Raw genomic sequence first — 13,747 nt, forward strand, 5'->3', positions numbered from 1 at the left:
GACAGGGACATGGGCAGAGGGAGGCAATCTGCTAGTTGTGCACTGTGGGAGTTGGTAGGAAAGCCCAAGCACTGCTAAGAGCACCAAACTTCCCTCTTGCACTCCATTTATGCTTAAAGTCATTTATCAAATGCAACTTTGTGCAATCCCCAGCAGATACTCTGAGCAGAGCTCAGTCCTGCTCAAGCCATGCACAGGTATTTTGCCCCCATGATCAGACGAGCTGTTCCATCAGCCCCTGATGTATTTGGCACATCACAGGCTGAATCGTCCCTCAGCCCTACTCCAACCCCTGCCTCATGCCAGTCCAAAGCAGAGAGTCCATGAGGACTCAGTCTCCCACTTGTGCTCAGACAGGCTTCACCCAGCAATCACAGCAATCATTTGTGTCTCCTGTCATTAAGCCACCTGTTTGATCCCATCCAAACTGTCCTTATGGGCATGTGGCACACACTTGGGATCCAGGCACGTTGGGAAAATGACCACAAGGCTGTTTAGAGAGGTTCCCATGCCTACAACAGTTCACAGTTCAAGGGGAGCCCCATCTCTGCCTGCAACTCACTGCTAAAACACATGCTGCTGGAAAATTTTCCTTTGGGGAGGGAAAAGCATGACAAAGAACGGCCTGACATGGAGTTCAACAACATCAACCTTGGCATGTTTTAATTCAATGCAATAGAAATCCAGGATGGACCAGGCTTGGTTGTTTACCCCTCTTTTTCTCCCCCACCCACGCTCTCCATCCACTTACAGTGGTGCCACTTTTCCCAGGCTTAAGCCGTCACCCACAGGCCTGAGCAGGCAGAGATTCCTCCCACTCCTTCAACTGCACCCTAACTACTCCCTTCTTCCCAGACAAGGGCACGCCAATCACTGTTATCTTGGCTGCATCACAACTCCAATCCCTGAGCAAAGACGGGCTATCCTGTTGCCAGACTGCTCAACCCTTGCCTTCCCCTTCACACCTAAATCACAAGGATCCTAAAATCCCTGCCCAGGGCAGGGGGTGGCAGAGGAAGGCAGGGAGCACAGGGCTTGCTGTGCTCTTGCTGTCACAGCTCTGCTTGCCAGCTCAGCTCCTGTGAGCCTACAGAATGAAACCATCAAGGCTGTGCCCCAGCTTCTGCTGTGCCGAGTGGGAAGCAATCCTGTCATGGCTGGCACGTGTTCCTGGCTCTCTGGCTGCCAGGGCTGTGGGAGGCATTCAGGGATGCCAGGAAATGCCCCTTCTTGGGTGACCCACCATTCCAGGAGCAGCAGGGCAGTCCTGCTGCCCAGGGTCTGGCACCAGGACGTGGCTCACGCACCACAGGACTGCTCCTGTGCCAGCACTTGTTTGAATAATGACATTTCAGGCTGACACCTGCAGAGATGTTTGCATTTTGCTCTCTTGCACCCCAGTGTTTTCTTTTAATTGATCTCACAGCCTGAGATTTTCCTAAAATATTCCATGGTTTCATAGCCTTGCTTCCAGGAGCATTTTGTTTTTGACAGACTGCAGTGCACAGTGATGTGTCACTTGTTCTTTTGACAATCTTGGGGTTTCCGGGCTCTGGAAATCCAGATGCTGGCTTTCCTGCCCTCATCCCTTAGCATCCTTTTCCTGCTCTCATCTCTTGGCAATGAAATTAAACCCATTTGCAAAAAAACTACTGCAGACATTGTTGTCTTCAGCTGAGTAGAAACTCCCAGATGCTTTTGCTGTTGCTGGCTTAGGAACATTTGTGGTTTCTGGCATGTCCTTGACAGGTACGAAACTTGTACAACTGCTGAGTCATGAGCTGAGCAGGGAGTGACACAACACACCCCACAGTCAACTTCCAGAGGTGGCCTTTGGCAGAAAATTCACTGGGAGGAGGGAGAGGTGAGCACCAAAAACATCTGTGGGGATGGTGTGGGCCCCAGGCCAGCAGCAGCTGGGAAGAGGTGGCCCTAACCAGAAAGGGGTGTGTGGTTTCCACAGCCTCGTGGAGGATTAGGCAGAACTCCCGGGCAGGACAGCTCACTTGGAATGCTGCTCCTCCCCTGAGTGATGGCTGTGAAGGGGATTAATGGTGTCACGCCTGCTTGAGATCCAACAGCAAAGACAACTCTCACTCCTACCTACCCAAATACACACGTGGCATCCCATTCTCTCATCCCATGCACCTCAGGTCACTTTGGCAGATTATTAAGGAATGTAATTACAAACACTGTGAAGGAAAAAGGGTGACAAATATTTAGCCTCCATCAAGGACACACTTGGAAGGAATTTGTTTTTCTGCATCAATTCTCTGATAGCCAAAGCACTCACTCTATGGAAAGCATCCAAAATCCACAGCTGGAAGTCTGAGTTTTCTCTCTGTCTTTTAAAGCAGAAAGAAAGGAATGGCTCTGGAGAGACACTGCCACTGCTGGGCAGCACAGAAACACCCTGGGCACCTCCTCTTTGGAGGAGTACAGTATCTGAGATACTGTACTGAATGGGCCAGGCTGGAAAGGATGGAGGTGCAACACAACCATCAGCACCATACAGACCTCATGGCCATGGTGATGTGTTGGTAAGGGACCACAAGTACATGGTGCAGTTTGCTTTAGGATAAACAGGCAGCCCAGTAAATTTATCCAGGGTTACTCATGCCAATAGCAGCCACAGCCTATTGTAACATTACCAGAATTCATTAGGTGCTTCCCTGCCATCCAGATGAGTAATAATAATAACAACAATTAATACTTCAGACATGAACAAGTTAATCCTGCTCTTTTAAAAGCAAAAATATTGCTGCCCTTATTTTAAGGGTGGGAACCTGAGATAAGCAAGGAGGGTGACCTAATCATTGTTATTCTGTGGAATACCCGATCACTTGCGGTGTTTTGGTGCCTGGTTCATTAAGATAATTATTTTTGTGATCCACCCATAAGTAGAACAAGTGGCAAAGGTTTGGAAATGGAGAACAGACCATGCTGCTTTGTTAGATACTGCATACTCTTCTCATTACCTCTGACTGGAAGCAACAGATACAGGAGTTTTGGGGAAGAAAAGCAGAATATGATGGAGGAATGCTCTCTGCTTAGACCTTGGCTCCAGACCTGGTGAGCACCACAAGATTCATGAGCATTTGCACTCTACCCCAAAGCTCTTGGTGTCAGAGACAGGCACAAAGAGGGGACAAACATCTTTTAACATCTCTCTGGAATTCAGCCTTCTTGGTCCAGAACCAGACCTGGTTTCAACTAGGTTGGATTCAGCATGATGTAGAAAGGACAGAGGGTCACCCTCCTCTGTTCCCACAGCCAGCATGAGAAAACATTTCCCACCAGGAAGAGTCAAAGCTGTAGTTACCAATCACTCTGTACTTCTAATAAGCTCGTCCTGGAAAACTGCCCAAATACTACTGACTAATCATTCTTTACTACATCCTGCTTTTTTGTGCTGAATTCAAGGAGCATATAAACCTGCTACCACTTTTACCTACCTCACGGGTGTTTATTTCAGATAGCAGAAACTTCTGCTTTTAGCTTCAAACAATCCCTTTATAAGAATAAAAAATGTAAGCCTTTTTACCAAAATCTCCAAACTCTGGATAAGTACTACAGTAATCCCCATAATACATATCCATCAGTCCTACACTCAGCCTACAATCTGTACACATCAGAGCAGTTTTCCTGGGGGATTCAGGAGTCAGTGGACTCCTAAATCCCTGCCTTGCTCTCTAACACCAGAGGTGACAGGGGACAGGCCAGGAGCTGCAGTAGTTTCTGTGTAGTCAAGGAACCATTTCACCCTGTGCCTACATCAGACCCATTCCAGGAACACTGCAAGCTGCCAAGCTGGAGAAAAACTCAGTGAAGGAGGCACCCAGAAAGCTTGTGACTTAAATCAGCTTACTCCTGACTCTGCTGGAATGGGCCCCCTCAGCACACTCAGACCTAAGCCAGAGTCCCACCAAAGCAGCAGGATGCTGTTCATAGGGATGTTTCTCACACTGGTAGTTTCATCCTCATGCTAAACTCAGCCCTCCTCAAAGGTGTCCTGTTTTGAGCTGGGATAGAGTTAATTTTCTTGTTATTAGCTGGTACAGTGCTGTGTTTTGGATTTGGTATGAGAATAACGTTGATAACACCCTGATGTTTTAGTTGTTACTTACAAGTGCTTACTCCAAATCAAGGACTTTCAGTTTCCCATGCCCTGACAGTGACCAGGTGCACAAGAAACTGGGGGGGAAGCACAGCCAAGAGAACTGACCAAAGGGATATTCTGTACTAGAGAATCTCATGTTCACAGTATCAGCTGGGGAGAGTGTGCTGGGAGTTGCTTGGGGGCAGGCTGGGCATCCATCAGCACATTGTGACCAATTGTATTGGGTTTTACTCCTCTCTCCCCTTGTCCTTACAATTCCTATTATTACAATTAGCATGAATATAATACATTTTATTTCAATTAATAAATGGTTCTTAACCCACAAGTTTCACTTTTCTTTCTGATGCTCCTCCCCACAGGGGAGAGAATGAGTGCGTGGGTGTGTTGTACTTGGCTGCCAGCTGAGCTAAACCACAGCAAAAGGTGACAATAAGCAGAAACCTGTGATGGTGGTGCACAACACAGAGGGACAGTCACCAGTTCCTGGGAAAATCCACCCGGTCCCAGTGTGCACTTTTTCCCACTGACACCTCTGCCTGGGGGCAGGCACAGTTGCTGCTCAGTTTATCTAAACTGGTGGCACAGGCAGCAGAACAACTGACTTTGGCACATGCTGCTCCGAGATTTGTGCAATCGTATCCAGCAGTTTCCAAAGCTTTGGGATTTTGCAAAAGAGTTTGCAAAGCAGCAAGAGGCCTTTGACAATTGCAGCCCTTGAAAAATCAGCTCAACCACATCCCTGTTATTTGTTGGCAAAAAAACAAAATGTCACCTCGATCACATGCTGAACGGTTTTAAAAACAGGCTCCTTTCTTCATCTTCCTGCCCTGCTAACCACAATCTGAGAGATGTGAGGAGGATCATGTGCTCTCCTGCAGGTTGGGGCCGGTGGAAAGAGCTAGGGAATGGTGGAACTTCAGATTGGGTTTGGACATGCAGCCTCACAATGCCAAGTCAAGAAATCTAATTGGGTTTGAGCAATGAACATTTCTGACAGGGTGCCAGGAGAAAGGGAAACCCCAAAAGGATAAGGAACATATTCAAACTCCGTAAGACTCATGGAGTCCTTTTCCAGAATCCAGCAACCACTGGTCCCAAAGCTCTTCCCACCCTGACCCTCTCCTCATTACCCTGCCAGTGATTTGTCCTGTTGTGCTTTTCCTGAGCCAGGGCCTCTGGAGCAAAGGTGGGAGGTTATAACTATGTCTGTCTTCCCAGGGAGTCCACAAGTCTGGCATATCCCCAAAGCATTACCAACCTCACCCAATTCCCAGAAAGGATTTTCCAATGGAATGGCAGATGCAGCTTCTGTCTACCACACTCGGGTCCCTTAATTCAGGAAAAGACTGCTGTACCTCCCTCCTTTCTGTTTTCTCTCTTTCCAGTCCAGAATCCATCAGTAAGGGTTTGGACAGCAAGGAATGGTGTGGCATGTCATAAAGGAGGGTGGAATGACTTTCCATCCCAAAGCCCATGCCAGTCCCCACCCTGACACTCTGTTGACCTTGTCCACCCATGACTGATGTCTTGCTGAACTGCAGCTTCCACCAGACACACTAAGCCAATACTTTCAGGGGGATTTCTATTTCCAGTTACACTCCAAAAGGGTCCATTATTTGCAGAACTGGGGTGACAAAGGGGTCAAATGAAAGTTTTCAGCATCCAGACAACAAATTATTCATTTGATAGATAAAGTTATCATTGCACTGCCTCACACACCTTGTTCTCAGGCTGCAGAAGCCCCTTTTCTCCCCAGCAGCTCTGGTCAATACCAGATCTCTGCACTCAGCCCCTGCCCTGGTTTTGGCACAGGGGGAGGTTGATAATCCTCTCTGCTCCATGCACACATGACCTCCTTGGCTCTGCCTTGGACACCAGCTGCATCAAGCTGTGGTTTTGCCACCTACGTGATATAAAAGAGCAACCCTGTACAGCAGAGGACTCTGATGGATCAGATTGAAATAGCAAACTAATGCTGGCCTATCCAGGCCACTAAGAATGAGAAATCAGATTAGGGAGAAGTCACTTACTGCACTGTCCTCCAAACAGGAATTATTCAGGGGATATAATGGAAGGGGAGTGACTATCAGAAATGAAATTAAATGGCCAAACAATGCTCCAACACAGGGTGAAGTCTCCACCCACTGAGGCACACTGAGCAAAGGGTACATTGCTGGGTGAGGACTGAGAGCAGCAGCTTTTAATTACCCTCAACATGGCACTCCACTGGTCTCTTCAGCTATTGGAGCTGGCCCGAGTAGACACTCGACTGCATAAGGGTTCAGAAAATATTCATTTTAAATAGTTGAGAACATAAAAGTAAGGACCTTGCAATTCTGCACATCAAGATCACATTCCCACATGTTCAACCCATGGCTAACATGACTCTGCTCCCAGTCCTGCTGGCCAGGAGACTCCTCTCTTATCTCAGAGGGGTGAGGACCATCTATGGCTCTCTGTTAGAACAGGAGCTGCCTCCCTGCAGAAGAGCTGTGCTTTGCCCTTGTATTAAATGATGAGAAAACCCAGATATTCACTGGCTGCATGTTGTTCTGCCCCAGCTGCCAGCACTGGGGCACCCAGGGGTGTCACAAAGGCTGGCTGAGCAACCAGCCAGCCCAGGGCCAGCAGCCTCAGGTTGGAAAGCATCAGAAGAAACAGACCACGTCTCAAAGACAGCAGTTCTCACTGCATATAAACAGCTGAACTCAGAAATAATCCAAAAAACGAATGAACCCTCAAAAGCTCTCCTCCCCTTATCATCAGCTACGCTTCCTCTTGGAGTCCGGGTAGCCACCCCAACCCTCAGGTAATTTATATATCCTTCAACTGTGTTGGTGCTTTCAGAGTCACACAAGGCTAGCTGAGAAGACACAAATATTTCACAGTTGAAATCCCACAGCTCTGCGCAAAGCGAAGAGGTCCAGGAGGTCCCTTTTGGTCTCTTAGAGTTTAGAGCAGGATTAATCCCCCCAAGTGCCAAAAGCACCCTTGGAAAACAAGAAATGCTTCCCAAGTCATTAACACTGAACATTATCATTATTAAATGCAGTCAGCTGAAAACATACGGACCTGACAGAGCAGTGTAAGGGACTGTGCCCAGATTTGACAGGGTTCAATACGAAGCCTTTTCTGACTGGCTGAAAATGCTGAAATGAGATTTTTTGAAAATATGTGAAAAGTTGAAATAATACTGCTTGGAATTTAGATACAACTGAACAGTATAATCTTTTGTAGAACATTTCTGAATAGTGTAAGATGCATCAAACATAATCCTAAAGAAATCCCTAATTATGTCTTAAATTCTCCTTACCAGTTTTAGTTATTCTGTTAAGAAAGAAAAAAAAAACAAAAAAAACCAAAACTCACAAGAATTTCAATGTTAAATAACATAAAAATGAGCCTTTGATTACGAGCAATTTTAAGAGATTTTCCTGAAAGCAAATTTGAACCTCTGATCCTGTGCCACTTGGTACTGGTCTCAAATAGTTCTCTTTAACGATTTCATTTGTGAGGCTGCAGTAACTCGAGACTTTGTGAAGAAAGAAAAAAAAAAAACAAAAAGGGAAGAAGAATTGCACCAACCCCACAGTGAGACTCAGAGATGTTGAAAGCCACAAGTGTTCACATGAACCTCACATGTCGAGGATGCCCATGCATTCACACTGTGCCTGTGTGTGCCTGATCCTGGCTGTGCTCTCAGACATGTGGCCAGTATCTCCAGTAGCCACCAGCCCTCGTGGCCATCCTGCAAGCCTAGGGGCATCAGGGATTTTACACAAGTTCATACAGTGCCCATAGCAGTGACAAAGCAAAATGGGAACCAGAGGTGATTTTTGGAAAAAAAGCATTTCCTTTTCACAAGACCCATCTGTGAGGTCACTTCCCAGAAGAGATTTTCTGGGCAGTATCTTGGCCAGCCCCAGCAAAAAAAAAAAAAAAAAAATCTCAGTCATTGCAAGTAAAAGCCTGACTTCTGGGAAATCCAGTGTTTCCACTCCTGGAAAGAGTTAGATCATGTAAGACATCCACAGCAGCACAGTGTGAATCCCCTCCTTTCCAAGCCCACAGGTCACTTGGAGATACAGCCACCTGAGCATCACCACAGCATCCCAGAAACACCAACACTGGCTCTTCCTCTTCTCAAATAAAGCAGATCAAAGACACAGGACAGACTGTCCCTGGGAAACCTGTGGGTCCAATCCCACCAGCTGCACCAGATCTACTCAGCTCTTTCTGGGAATGGCAAGGGCAGCACTCCTCCACAGACTGCCCATCCTCCTCCTGTTACAGCCTGTGATCCACATCCCTTGTCCCTTCTCTTCATCCCATCTGTGTAAGACACTCTGAGAGCCTTCAGGCTTCCCTGGGGAGCACAGTGGAAATGAGGTTTCTGCTTCCAAAGCAGAACTTCCTGCTGTGCCAGGATGTGTGCCAGGGTTACTACAGCTCTAATGTCACCAAAGAGCAGCTGTGACAACTGTCCCTAGACTCTTTTTCAAGAGTCCTGTAACTGGTACACAGGGTGTTTTCTACCTTTATTTGTCTCCCTTCCCTCTCCCCCATCTCTAAAATGTTTTCCTCAAAATCCCAAGACACTTGCCCAGTGTGTCACAGAACGAATTGTGTTCTGGTGGATGACGGATCATTTTTCATCATATCCACTGTGGTCATGCAGGGCAGATGCCCAGAGCTCTGGTTACAGTTCAGACACACTAATCAGTAGGATCTGTGAAGAAACTGATGATCTTTCAAAACATTCACATGATTTCTACCAACAGATTATATTGCAACAGGATGCTGTGGTTTTGTGTTTCTTCATACTATGACACTGCTGGAAAAAAAAAATTACCTCAGGTTTAAGGGGGGAGGATCTTACAAAAACTACAACAAACAAATGACACAACCCCTCCCCTATGCTGTGGGATCCTCCTTCCCCTGCTCTTTTTTCCACTTTCAGTATTTGCACACATGTTGAGCTCAGGTCTCGAGTGAGCTCAGGCATTGCAGTACCAGGCAAGCAGCTTGGGAAAGCTTCATTTGCACCTAAATACTGATCCAGCTCTGAGTGGGCATGAGGACCACTGCCCAGAATGCCACTGACCCTGATAAAGGGCTGCTTTATACATGCTGAATTACAAAAAAGACACCAGCTCTGCTACCACAGGGTATCTACAAAGCCAGAAGCAATCTTCCTGCTTCCTGGCACCAGAAAAGGCAGAGCCATATCAAAATAGGACTTATTTTCTGAGAGGGGACACTGCTTAGCAGAAGCTTCTCAGCAGAGCAGCTCTCTGGGGCTCTCATCCAGGCTGCATGACTGTGGTCACATCTTGCCAACGCTGCTGAGAAGCCCTGAGCCCGTGCTGGAAGGTTACAGCATGTTCTATGCCTTGCATGACTCTTGAGCAGCAGTGCACAAGCCCACATAGCTCCAGGTTTCACTCAGGAGTGCTGGCTCATGAGCCACAGCCCCAGAAACCTCTAGAGTTACAAACCTTCATATCTGCTTCTGGGAGTCCCACAGCTATGAGTTTATCACATAGAATAGAACAGCATTCCAGTTTGTTTATGACTTCATAGGCAAAGACCAGACCCGGATACAGGACAGAGGTGAGGAGTAAAAAAGGATGGCAGATCCTGAGGGATGCACACGTGCTGACCTGGAGCTACTGATTCTTACCCATCCTATAGCAGAGCACAGTGGCAAGGCAGTGTCACTTTGAAATTTTTAGATGGCATTTAAGACACACTTTCCCTACAGGATAAATGGGATTTTGTGTTCCAAAAATATATTAGTGAAACATTTCTGCCAGTTCATCTCCTGTTCTCGGAGTAGGAAGATGTCGTAGGCTGATTTCCTGACAACTCACACTGAAACAGAGCAGGAAACCAACAGATTTCTCCTTCTGGTTCTACCTGTAGGGAAGGAATTCCTTTGCTGCCATCACTCTGTTTTCCAGTGCTGTTATTTTAGAATCCCAAGCATCTCTCTCCTGCAGCCACTGACACAGGTGAACACCAATAAAGGACCGAGAATGACTGACTGCTTCAGAAATCTGGCACATTTGGAAGTGCTCTCTCTTGGTGAGTTTCCCACAATTAGTGAGCCCTTGCTGGAAGCCCATCTCGACCTGGACACTGGGACTAAATTGAACTGGCAGGAAAAGAAGGGAAGGGAACAAGTGCTTTGAGCACACGGAGTATTGGAGACAGGAATGTGACTCAGCAGGCAGTCATGGTGGGTGCAGGAAAAAGCAGAGAGGGATGAGGAGAGAAAACACAGCCCTGAACACTCTCACTCACAAATACAGTCCTTACTTGCCTGTGAAAATGCTTCAATCTTGCAAACCGTATGAGGATTAGAAGAAGCTTCCTTGCTTTCCTTTACACAGAGGTATTTACATGTAGCATTAGTCCCCTATTGCACTAAGGCTAACATGCTTTGCCCCAAAAGATTCAGGACTATCAATAAAACTTGGGATTCAAAAGCACAAAACCAATTCACTTTGTCTTTCCTTTCTGTAGATGCCCAGTGCCCCAGTCCTGGTAAATGACCTAGATTCCTTGGAGAAGAAATTTAATCACTCGCAGGGAGCTGATGCTGAAAAGATCACAATATTTGTTCTCTGATCCAGTCACAAAGACGTCATCAAGCTTACAGCACTCCAGCTCCTCATGCATAATCTGCACAGAAATATCATCCAGGAAGCTCTTTACAGAGAATGGGAATGTGCAAACACTATGCTGAGGTTTTCAGCTCCATGAGCATGTGACACTCTTTTAATTTTATGTTCAGTATCCCAGCCAGAAATCTCATGTGGCAGCTGGTCTCCAGAATTCTGTAATATGATAATTAAATGTCTGCCTATAAACAAGTGTTTGTATTTCAAGTGCTCTCCCATGGTATTTATCTGTGCAGCAGGAATCTGAGGCAGGCACAGAGGCAGTAGCAGTTTTTCTTGGGTCAAAGCAAGTCTCCTATCCCAAGAGAAATAGAACAGCACAGTACTATCAATAAAATAATTAGTTCTATCACGTTTATATGGGATATGTATTTTTTAATCCAAAGAATTCTCAAAGCTATTTGCTACCTGCATATCTATCTCAGCATGTGAGATTGCTGCTCCATCATGAGCTGATTGCAACCACAAAGTCTCATGGGGAGTCTGCAGGGTCTCTGGCTCTTCTTTGGAAAGGAATGCAATGGTTGGTAACAAAACCTCTGGAAGGAGGTAAAACAAAAATCCCATGCCATTAAATCCAGCCACTTCTGAAAGACAGCTGTGCATAGAAACTTAAGAGTCCAGGACAGATCATGAGAAAAAGTGCCCCAGGCAGCTGGAAGCACATTTTGAATTCAGAGAAATTCAGGGAAAGCACCTCCTCCCAAGCAGAATCCACACTAGAGACAGGTCCAAGAAGTGACCCCAGTGTCCTGTACACACCAGCCAAAGGCTTTCACAGGAACCTACCTGCAATTTCTCATGATGTGGGTACTGAAAGGTTGGGACAAGCCTAACACCAAGAAGCAGTGGTACAGGGACTCTGGCTGCCAGCTGTGACTATGTCCTCCCTCAGTCACTTCCATGGACTCTCTCATGTGGGCTGGACACTACTCCTGGGCTAATACACCTTTTCCAAACCAGCAGAGCAGTGCAGAGGATATGAATGGCTCCCAGCAATTCCCTGTCCTGGCTGACTGAGCTGATGTTGAGCCTGAGCTGAGCCAGGCCAAAGATGTAGTCGTGCTCACACAACCTCTCGTGTGAGCCAACAAACCCAGACAGGAGCACTGACTGTAACTCAAATAATCAGGGCCCTGACTCTGAGCTATAGACACCAACCTTATCCCAGCTACTGAGCAGTGCCACTGGTTTCTGCTGAAATCCTGCCAAGGTCAGACCAGTTCAGAAAAGTCCAGCTGTAATTTTGCCTCCTGAAGGTAGGACTGCATTTGAAGAAAGATTTAATTAGTGCTATTTTAACATGATGTGTTAAAGAATTAGGAAAGGGGGGAAATAAAGGCAGACAGAGCTCCAACAAGTATAAATTTTCATCTCCCCACTGTGAGCTTAAAAAATGTGGGAGAGTTGAGGAAGAGAGAGAAATTGCCAAAGGGAACTAATGTTTCTCCTAACAAGATGTCCTGGATTAAACCACAACACAAGATAATGCAGGGTTTGGGAAATAAAACCAAATAGAAAACGCCTGGAGTTAAGAACACTGCTGCTTAAAAGCAGCCCTGAATTCCCATCACTGCAGGTTATACTGGAGTGGTTCTGCTTTGCTTTGTATTTAACACTCTACATTTCACTCCTGCTCCTGCGGAAAGCCAAGTTTGGATGTGGGATTATGGCGCAATGGCTGATGACCACATTAGCCATCTGGTCTCCTGCAGGTCCGAGCACAACTCCAGGTCCTTTCTCAGCCAAGAGTCGTTGGCTAAATGAGGTGACACTCCTGATTTGCGTGTCAGACCGTCCCCACTGCTGCGCCTTCGCCGCTGATCCGAGCTCCAGACCTGCGGGGAGGAAACTCCAGCCCAGCCCAGCCACTAATGGCTCACCTGGCAGAGCTGCTGCCCATGGCCAAGGCAGCCTTTGCCAAGCCCAGGCATGGCTTGTGATGAATGGGGAACACATGCAACAAGTCTGGCCGCAGCTAAACAGCCCCAGCCCCCTGGATGAGAGCCAGCAGAAGCAGCACCACACGTTTTACGGCACATGGGGACAGGGAGAGTGGTTGTGCATCCCCAGAAACATCTTCTTGAGAGATCCTCAGCATCTCTTCTCCCTTATTTATGGAAACCTGTTCTGCCCAAGGTTCATGCTGCAAAGAGCTAAATATCCACTGACATAAACCCCCTGTGATACCTGGAATTAGACCGAAACACATCCTAGTAATTTGCAACAGGGCAGGAACTTTTATCTGCTGTAAATCGGAGCAGAAGGGAATGAAGCAGTTCCAGGCAGATCTGCTTTGTAGCGGAAATGTCTTAAATACCCAGAGGAGCACAGTATAAAAATGGAAGCAGCCTGATATAAAATCTCTGACGTCAGAGGGGCTGTTTCCTCCAGCCTCAGCCAGCTCTAATAAAAATCCACTGGAGTTCCAGAAGCAGCATTTACTTTGGATTCCAAAAGACTTATTCAGAGTCTGCTATAAAAAGAATTTTGAGAACTTATTTATGGGAGCTGGTGGTCACCCTGGTGTGCTTCCCAGTGCCTCCTGCTGCTGCAGACAGACCCACAGCCATGGATGTCTGCCCAGCCCATGGTACCCAGCCATCAGCTGTGTGCTTGCTCTCTGTGTGCCCTGCTCATGGGGGGAAAAGCAGCAAAATAAATTAATAAAGTGCATTTCCTGGAAGCTGCAGTAATAAATTTCTTTCCCTCAGAACTGCAGTAGGTAATTCCCCCATACTAGGGTTGTTTCTGTCTTGTCACATCACCCTGCAGAGAGTCACAGTCCTCTTCCATGTGTCCTTTGTGCATGCCCCTGGGCAGATTCAGTGACACGAGGGCTGTTACATCTCACAGCTCACTCTGTTAGTCACAGTCGTGGCTGTTTTCCTCATCTTTACATCCCCAGTCCTTCTCTGAAAGACTCAGCTTGCTTACATGC

Source organism: Cinclus cinclus, chromosome 13 (genome assembly GCF_963662255.1).
Source record: "Cinclus cinclus chromosome 13, bCinCin1.1, whole genome shotgun sequence".
Classification (NCBI taxonomy): domain Eukaryota; kingdom Metazoa; phylum Chordata; class Aves; order Passeriformes; family Cinclidae; genus Cinclus; species Cinclus cinclus.